Source organism: Oncorhynchus kisutch, unplaced genomic scaffold, assembly GCF_002021735.2.
Source record: "Oncorhynchus kisutch isolate 150728-3 unplaced genomic scaffold, Okis_V2 Okis07a-Okis12b_hom, whole genome shotgun sequence".
Classification (NCBI taxonomy): Eukaryota; Metazoa; Chordata; class Actinopteri; order Salmoniformes; family Salmonidae; genus Oncorhynchus; species Oncorhynchus kisutch.
In genome coordinates this window covers 7,940,213-7,950,146 of record NW_022261984.1, presented here as the reverse complement: position 1 = coordinate 7,950,146, position 9,934 = coordinate 7,940,213, and the positions used below count along the sequence as shown (strand labels likewise).

The following is a 9,934-nucleotide window of genomic DNA, read 5'->3' as shown; positions in this document are numbered from 1 at the left end:
ACCATACATTTGTCTGTACATTATACCTTGATGCTATTTTATCGCCCCCAGAAACCTCCTTTTACTCTATGTTCCAGACGTTCTAGACGACCAATTCTCATAGCTTTTAGCCGTACCCTTATTCTACTCCTCCTATGTTCCTCTGGCGATGTAGAGGTGAATCCAGGCCCTGCAGTGCCTAGCTCCACTCCTATTCCCCAGGCGCTCTCTTTTGACGACTTCTGTAACCGTAATAGCCTTGGTTTCATGCATGTTAACATTAGAAGCCTCCTCCCTAAGTTTGTTCTATTCACTGCTTTAGCACACTCTGCCAACCCGGATGTTCTAGCTGTGTCTGAATCCTGGCTTAGGAAGACCACCAAAAATTCTGAAGTTTTAATTCCAAACTACAACATTTTCAGACAAGATAGAACTGCCAAAGGGGGCGGTGTTGCAATCTACTGCAAAGATAGCCTGCAGAGTTCTGTCCTACTATCCAGGTCTGTACCCAAACAATTTGAACTTCTACTTTTAAAAATCCACCTCTCTAAAAACAAGTCTCTCACCGTTGCCGCCTGCTATAGACCACCCTCTGCCCCCAGCTGTGCTCTGGACACCATATGTGAACTGATTGCCCCCCATCTATCTTCAGAGTTCGTGCTGCTAGGCGACCTAAACTGGAACATGCTTAACACCCCAGCCATCCTACAATCTAAACTTGATGCCCTCAATCTCACACAAATAATCAATGAACCTACCAGGTACCTCCCCAAAACCTTAAACACGGGCACCCTCATAGATATCATCCTAACCAACTTCCCCTCTAAATACACCTCTGCTGTCTTCAACCAAGATCTCAGCGATCACTGCCTCATTGCCTGCATCCGTAATGGGTCAGCGGTCAAACGACCTCCACTCATCACTGTAAAACGCTCCCTGAAACACTTCTGCGAGCAGGCCTTTCTAATCGACCTGGCCGGGGTATCCTGGAAGGATATTGATCTCATCCCGTCAGTAGAGGATGCCTGGATATTTTTTAAAAATGCCTTCCTAACCATCTTAAATAAACATGCCCCATTCAAGAAATTTAGAACCAGGAACAGATATAGCCCTTGGTTCTCCCCAGACCTGACTGCCCTTAACCAACACAAAAACATCCTATGGCGTTCTGCATTAGCATCGAACAGCCCCCGTGATATGCAGCTGTTCAGGGAAGCTAGAAATCATTATACACAGGCAGTTAGAAAAGCCAAGGCTAGCTTTTTCAAGCAGAAATTTGCTTCCTGCAACACTAACTCAAAAAAGTTCTGGGACACTGTAAAGTCCATGGAGAATAAGAACACCTCCTCCCAGCTGCCCACTGCACTGAAGATAGGAAACACTGTCACCACTGATAAATCCACCATAATTGAGAATTTCAATAAGCATTTTTCTACGGCTGGCCATGCTTTCCACCTGGCTACTCCTACCCCGGACAACAGCACTGCACCCCCAACAGCAACTCGCCCAAGCCTTCCCCATTTCTCCTTCTCCCAAATCCATTCAGCTGATGTTCTGAAAGAGCTGCAAAATCTGGACCCCTACAAATCAGCCGGGCTAGACAATCTGGACCCTTTCTTTCTAAAATTATCTGCCGAAATTGTTGCCACCCCTATTACTAGCCTGTTCAACCTCTCTTTCGTGTCGTCTGAGATTCCCAAAGATTGGAAAGCAGCTGCGGTCATCCCCCTCTTCAAAGGGGGGGACACTCTTGACCCAAACTGCTACAGACCTATATCTATCCTACCGTGCCTTTCTAAGGTCTTCGAAAGCCAAGTCAACAAACAGATTACCGACCATTTCGAATCTCACCATACCTTCTCTGCTATGCAATCTGGTTTCAGAGCTGGTCATGGGTGCACCTCAGCCACGCTCAAGGTCCTAAACGATATCTTAACCGCCATCGATAAGAAACATTACTGTGCAGCCGTATTCATTGATCTGGCCAAGGCTTTCGACTCTGTCAATCACCATATCCTCATCGGCAGACTCGACAGCCTTGGTTTCTCAAATGATTGCCTCGCCTGGTTCACCAACTACTTCTCTGATAGAGTTCAGTGTGTCAAATCGGAGGGTCTGCTGTCCGGACCTCTGGCAGTCTCTATGGGGGTGCCACAGGGTTCAATTCTTGGACCGACTCTCTTCTCTGTATACATCAATGAGGTCGCTCTTGCTGCTGGTGAGTCCCTGATCCACCTCTACGCAGACGACACCATTCTGTATACTTCCGGCCCTTCTTTGGACACTGTGTTAACAACCCTCCAGGCAAGCTTCAATGCCATACAACTCTCCTTCCGTGGCCTCCAATTGCTCTTAAATACAAGTAAAACTAAATGCATGCTCTTCAACCGATCGCTACCTGCACCTACCCGCCTGTCCAACATCACTACTCTGGACGGCTCTGACTTAGAATACGTGGACAACTACAAATACTTAGGTGTCTGGTTAGACTGTAAACTCTCCTTCCAGACCCATATCAAACATCTCCAATCCAAAGTTAAATCTAGAATTGGCTTCCTATTTCGCAACAAAGCATCCTTCACTCATGCTGCCAAACATACCCTTGTAAAACTGACCATCCTACCAATCCTCGACTTTGGCGATGTCATTTACAAAATAGCCTCCAATACCCTACTCAACAAATTGGATGCAGTCTATCACAGTGCAATCCGTTTTATCACCAAAGCCCCATATACTACCCACCATTGCGACCTGTACGCTCTCGTTGGCTGGCCCTCGCTTCATACTCGTCGCCAAACCCACTGGCTCCATGTCATCTACAAGACCCTGCTAGGTAAAGTCCCCCCTTATCTCAGCTCGCTGGTCACCATAGCATCTCCCACCTGTAGCACACGCTCCAGCAGGTATATCTCTCTAGTCACCCCCAAAACCAATTCTTTCTTTGGCCGCCTCTCCTTCCAGTTCTCTGCTGCCAATGACTGGAACGAACTACAAAAATCTCTGAAACTGGAAACACTTATCTCCCTCACTAGCTTTAAGCACCAACTGTCAGAGCAGCTCACAGATTACTGCACCTGTACATAGCCCACCTATAATTTAGCCCAAACAACTACCTCTTTCCCAACTGTATTTAATTTTTATTTATTTATTTATTTTGCTCCTTTGCACCCCATTATTTTTTTATTTCTACTTTGCACATTCTTCCATTGCAAAACTACCATTCCAGTATTTTACTTGCTATATTGTATTTACTTTGCCATCATGGCCTTTTTTGCCTTTACCTCCCTTCTCACCTCATTTGCTCACATTGTATATAGACTTGTTTATACTGCATTATTGACTGTATGTTTGTTTTTATTCCATGTGTAACTCTGTGTCGTTTTATCTGTCGAACTGCTTTGCTTTATCTTGGCCAGGTCGCAATTGTAAATGAGAACTTGTTCTCAACTTGCCTACCTGGTTAAATAAAGGTAAAATAAAAAAATAAAAAAATCAGTCCTATATAACAGACCTGTTGGTCTGGTAGGTCATCATCAGTCCTATATAACAGACCTGTTGGTCTGGTAGGTCATCATCAGTCCTATATAACAGACCTGTTGGTCTGGTAGGTCATCATCAGTCCTTTATAACAGACCTGTTGGTCTGGTAGGTCATCATCAGTCCTTTATAACAGACCTGTTAGTCTGGTAGGTCATCATCAGTCCTTTATAACAGACCTGTTGGTCTGGTAGGTCATCATCAGTCCTTTATAACAGACCTGTTGGTCTGGTAGGTCATCATCAGTCCTATATAACAGACCTGTTGGTCTGGTAGGTCATCATCAGTCCTTTATAACAGACCTGTTGGTCTGGTAGGTCATCATCAGTCCTATATAACAGGCCTGTTGGTCTGGTAGGTCATCATCAGTCCTTTATAACAGACCTGTTGGTCTGGTAGGTCATCATCAGTCCTATATAACAGACCTGTTGGTCTGGTAGGTCATCATCAGTCCTATATAACAGACCTGTTGGTCTGGTAGGTCATCATCAGTCCTATATAACAGACCTGTTGGTCTGGTAGGTCATCATCAGTCCTTTATAACAGACCTGTTAGTCTGGTAGGTCATCATCAGTCCTTTATAACAGACCTGTTAGTCTGGTAGGTCATCATCAGTCCTATATAACAGACCTGTTAGTCTGGTAGGTCATCATCAGTCCTATATAACAGACCTGTTGGTCTGGTAGGTCATCATCAGTCCTATATAACAGACCTGTTGGTCTGGTAGGTCATCATCAGTCCTATATAACAGACCTGTTGGTCTGGTAGGTCATCATCAGTCCTATATAACAGACCTGTTGGTCTGGTAGGTCATCATCAGTCCTATATAACAGACCTGTTGGTCTGGTAGGTCATCATCAGTCCTTTATAACAGACCTGTTGGTCTGGTAGGTCATCATCAGTCCTATATAACAGACCTGTTGGTCTGGTAGGTCATCATCAGTCCTATATAACAGACCTGTTGGTCTGGTAGGTCATCATCAGTCCTATATAACAGACCTGTTGGTCTGGTAGGTCATCATCAGTCCTTTATAACAGACCTGTTAGTCTGGTAGGTCATCATCAGTCCTTTATAACAGACCTGTTAGTCTGGTAGGTCATCATCAGTCCTTTATAACAGACCTGTTAGTCTGGTAGGTCATCATCAGTCCTTTATAACAGACCTGTTAGTCTGGTAGGTCATCATCAGTCCTTTATAACAGACCTGTTGGTCTGGTAGGTCATCATCAGTCCTTTATAACAGACCTGTTGGTCTGGTAGGTCATCATCAGTCCTTTATAACAGACCTGTTGGTCTGGTAGGTCATCATCAGTCCTTTATAACAGACCTGTTGGTCTGGTAGGTCATCATCAGTCCTTTATAACAGACCTGTTGGTCTGGTAGGTCATCATCAGTCCTTTATAACAGACCTGTTAGTCTGGTAGGTCATCATCAGTCCTTTATAACAGACCTGTTAGTCTGGTAGGTCATCATCAGTCCTTTATAACAGACCTGTTGGTCTGGTAGGTCATCATCAGTCCTTTATAACAGACCTGTTAGTCTGGTAGGTCATCATCAGTCCTTTATAACAGACCTGTTAGTCTGGTAGGTCATCATCAGTCCTATATAACAGACCTGTTGGTCTGGTAGGTCATCATCAGTCCTTTATAACAGACCTGTTGGTCTGGTAGGTCATCATCAGTCCTTTATAACAGACCTGTTGGTCTGGTAGGTCATCATCAGTCCTATATAACAGACCTGTTAGTCTGGTAGGTCATCATCAGTCCTATATAACAGACCTGTTAGTCTGGTAGGTCATCATCAGTCCTATATAACAGACCTGTTGGTCTGGTAGGTCATCATCAGTCCTATATAACAGACCTGTTAGTCTGGTAGGTCATCATCAGTCCTATATAACAGACCTGTTGGTCTGGTAGGTCATCATCAGTCCTATATAACAGACCTGTTGGTCTGGTAGGTCATCATCAGTCCTATATAACAGACCTGTTGGTCTGGTAGGTCATCATCAGTCCTATATAACAGACCTGTTGGTCTGGTAGGTCATCATCAGTCCTATATAACAGACCTGTTGGTCTGGTAGGTCATCATCAGTCCTATATAACAGACCTGTTGGTCTGGTAGGTCATCATCAGTCCTTTATAACAGACCTGTTGGTCTGGTAGGTCATCATCAGTCCTATATAACAGACCTGTTGGTCTGGTAGGTCATCATCAGTCCTATATAACAGACCTGTTGGTCTGGTAGGTCATCATCAGTCCTATATAACAGACCTGTTAGTCTGGTAGGTCATCATCAGTCCTTTATAACAGACCTGTTGGTCTGGTAGGTCATCATCAGTCCTTTATAACAGACCTGTTGGTCTGGTAGGTCATCATCAGTCCTTTATAACAGACCTGTTAGTCTGGTAGGTCATCATCAGTCCTTTATAACAGACCTGTTAGTCTGGTAGGTCATCATCAGTCCTTTATAACAGACCTGTTGGTCTGGTAGGTCATCATCAGTCCTATATAACAGACCTGTTGGTCTGGTAGGTCATCATCAGTCCTTTATAACAGACCTGTTGGTCTGGTAGGTCATCATCAGTCCTATATAACAGACCTGTTGGTCTGGTAGGTCATCATCAGTCCTTTATAACAGACCTGTTGGTCTGGTAGGTCATCATCAGTCCTATATAACAGACCTGTTAGTCTGGTAGGTCATCATCAGTCCTATATAACAGACCTGTTGGTCTGGTAGGTCATCATCAGTCCTATATAACAGACCTGTTGGTCTGGTAGGTCATCATCAGTCCTATATAACAGACCTGTTGGTCTGGTAGGTCATCATCAGTCCTATATAACAGACCTGTTGGTCTGGTAGGTCATCATCAGTCCTATATAACAGACCTGTTGGTCTGGTAGGTCATCATCAGTCCTATATAACAGACCTGTTGGTCTGGTAGGTCATCATCAGTCCTTTATAACAGACCTGTTGGTCTGGTAGGTCATCATCAGTCCTATATAACAGACCTGTTGGTCTGGTAGGTCATCATCAGTCCTATATAACAGACCTGTTAGTCTGGTAGGTCATCATCAGTCCTATATAACAGACCTGTTAGTCTGGTAGGTCATCATCAGTCCTATATAACAGACCTGTTGGTCTGGTAGGTCATCATCAGTCCTTTATAACAGACCTGTTGGTCTGGTAGGTCATCATCAGTCCTATATAACAGACCTGTTAGTCTGGTAGTTCATCATCAGTCCTATATAACAGACCTGTTGGTCTGGTAGGTCATCATCAGTCCTATATAACAGACCTGTTGGTCTGGTAGGTCATCATCAGTCCTATATAACAGACCTGTTGGTCTGGTAGGTCATCATCAGTCCTATATAACAGACCTGTTAGTCTGGTAGGTCATCATCAGTCCTATATAACAGACCTGTTGGTCTGGTAGGTCATCATCAGTCCTATATAACAGACCTGTTGGTCTGGTAGGTCATCATCAGTCCTATATAACAGACCTGTTGGTCTGGTAGGTCATCATCAGTCCTATATAACAGACCTGTTGGTCTGGTAGGTCATCATCAGTCCTATATAACAGACCTGTTAGTCTGGTAGGTCATCATCAGTCCTATATAACAGACCTGTTGGTCTGGTAGGTCATCATCAGTCCTATATAACAGACCTGTTAGTCTGGTAGGTCATCATCAGTCCTATATAACAGACCTGTTGGTCTGGTAGGTCATCATCAGTCCTATATAACAGACCTGTTGGTCTGGTAGGTCATCATCAGTCCTATATAACAGACCTGTTGGTCTGGTAGGTCATCATCAGTCCTATATAACAGACCTGTTGGTCTGGTAGGTCATCATCAGTCCTATATAACAGACCTGTTGGTCTGGTAGGTCATCATCAGTCCTATATAACAGACCTGTTGGTCTGGTAGGTCATCATCAGTCCTTTATAACAGACCTGTTGGTCTGGTAGGTCATCATCAGTCCTATATAACAGACCTGTTGGTCTGGTAGGTCATCATCAGTCCTTTATAACAGACCTGTTAGTCTGGTAGGTCATCATCAGTCCTTTATAACAGACCTGTTGGTCTGGTAGGTCATCATCAGTCCTTTATAACAGACCTGTTGGTCTGGTAGGTCATCATCAGTCCTTTATAACAGACCTGTTGGTCTGGTAGGTCATCATCAGTCCTTTATAACAGACCTGTTGGTCTGGTAGGTCATCATCAGTCCTATATAACAGACCTGTTGGTCTGGTAGGTCATCATCAGTCCTTTATAACAGACCTGTTGGTCTGGTAGGTCATCATCAGTCCTTTATAACAGACCTGTTGGTCTGGTAGGTCATCATCAGTCCTTTATATCATGTTGATACCTGTTGGTCTGGTACATTTGGATATGAGTTCCATCAAATCCCAGATCCAAAGCACATAATAATTCTAAGTAGGTAAATTCCAATATGACCCCAAGATAGAACCATTCCAATCTGAACAGGTCATCTCTGAACAGGTCATCTCTGAACTCCTCATTCTAAACGCTCCTTGTAAACATCAGCGTGAACAAAGCTTGTTGTGAAAAATAGCCTGAATCTCTGTTTGGTCTTTCCCAAATTGTCTATAGGATTGAGGTCAGGGCTTTGTGATGGCCACTCCAATACCTTGACTTTGTTGTCCTTAAGACATTTTGCCACAACTTTGGAAGTATGCTTGGGGTCATTGTCCATTTGGAAGACCTATTTGCGACCAACCTTTAACTTCCTAACTGATGTCTTGAGATGTTGCTTCAATACATCCACATCATTTTCCTTTCTCATGAAGCCATCTATTTTGTGAAGTGCACCAGTCCCTCCTGCAGCAAAGCACCCCCACAACATGATTCTGCAACCACTGTGCATCACGGTTGGGATGGTGTTCTTCAGCTTGCAAGCCTCCACCTTTTTCCTCTAAACATAATGATGGTCATTATGGCCAAATAGTTCTATTTTTGTTTCATCAGACCAGAGGACAGACCAGAGGACATTTCTCCAAAAAGTACGATCTTTGCCCCATGTGGGGTTGCAAACCGTAGTCTGGCGTTTTTATGGTAGTTTGGAGCAGTCGATTCTTCCTTGCTGAGCGGCCTTTCAGGTTATGTCAATATAGGACTCGTTTTACTGTGGTTATAGATACTTTTGTATCTGTTTCCTCCAGCATCTTCACAAGGTCCTTTGCTGTTGTTCTGGGATGGATTTGCACTTTTCGACCCAAAGTACGTTCATCTCTAGGAGACAGAACGTGTCTCCTTCCTGAGCGGTATGACGCCTGCGTGGTCCCATGGTGTTTATACTTGCGTACTATTGTTTGTACAGATGAACGTGGTACCTTCAGGCGTTTGGAAATTGCTCCCAAGGATGAACCAGACTTGTGGAGGTCTACATTTTTTTTTCTGAGGTCTTGGCTGATTTCCTTTGGTTTTCCCATGGAGTCAAGCAAAGAGGCACTGAGTTTGAAGGTAGGCCTTGAAATACATCTACAGGTACACCTCCAATTGACTCAAAGGATGTCAATTAGCCTATCAGAAGCTTCTAAAGCCATGACATCATTTTCGGGAATTTTCCAAACTGTTTAAAGGCACAGCCAACTTAGTGTTTATAAACTTCTAACCCACTGGATTTGTGATACACTGAATTATAAGTGAAATAATCGGTCTGTAAACAATTGTTGGAAAAATTACTTGTGTCATGCACAAAGTAGATGTCCTAACCGACTGCCAAAACTATAGTTTGTTAACAAGAAATGTGTGGAGGGGTTGACAAACAGGTTTTAATGACTGCAGCCTAAGTGGATGGAAACTTACGACTTCAACAGTATGTACCAGCTCACACTGGGAAACGATTTTCACTCAAGTACCCTTCCCTGGTGGACTAGTGGTCAGGATTCGGCGCTCTCACCGCCGCGGCCCGGGTTTGATTCCCGGTCAGGGAACTACTCTTTTGCTACATGTTTACTTGTGCAACCTGTCACTATGAATATGGAAGGTTATCGCACATATGTACCAGCTCACACTGGGAACCGATTTGCACTGTAGTACCCTTCCCTGGTGGTCTAGTGATTAGGATTCGGAAAAGAACCCTGACCGGGTTCGATTCCCGGTCAGGGAAATTGTCTATGCTCCTTGTGTACTTGTGCAACCTGTCACTATGAATTTAGTAGGATGTCGCACATATGTACCACTTCAAATTGCAAACCGATTTGCCCTGCAGTGTCCTTCCCAGGTGTTCTAGTGGTGCACCAGATCCTCCTGCAGCAAAGCACCCCCACAACATGATGCTGTGCTTCACGGTTGGGATGGTTTTCTTTGGCTTGCGAGCCTCCCCCTTTTCGATATAGGACTCGTTTGCCTGTGGATATAGACCATTTTGTACCTGTTTCCTCCAGCATCTTCACA

General features: G+C 44.2%; 1 non-coding gene across 1 annotated transcript; it reads left to right on the top strand.

Annotated features, from left to right (window-relative positions):
- Positions 1-9,399: 9,399 nt before the first annotated feature.
- trnae-cuc (transfer RNA glutamic acid (anticodon CUC)) lies at positions 9,400-9,471 on the top strand. The gene has a single exon. It is a non-coding gene; the product is annotated as a tRNA-Glu (tRNA).
- The last annotated feature ends 463 nt before the right edge of the window (positions 9,472-9,934 follow it).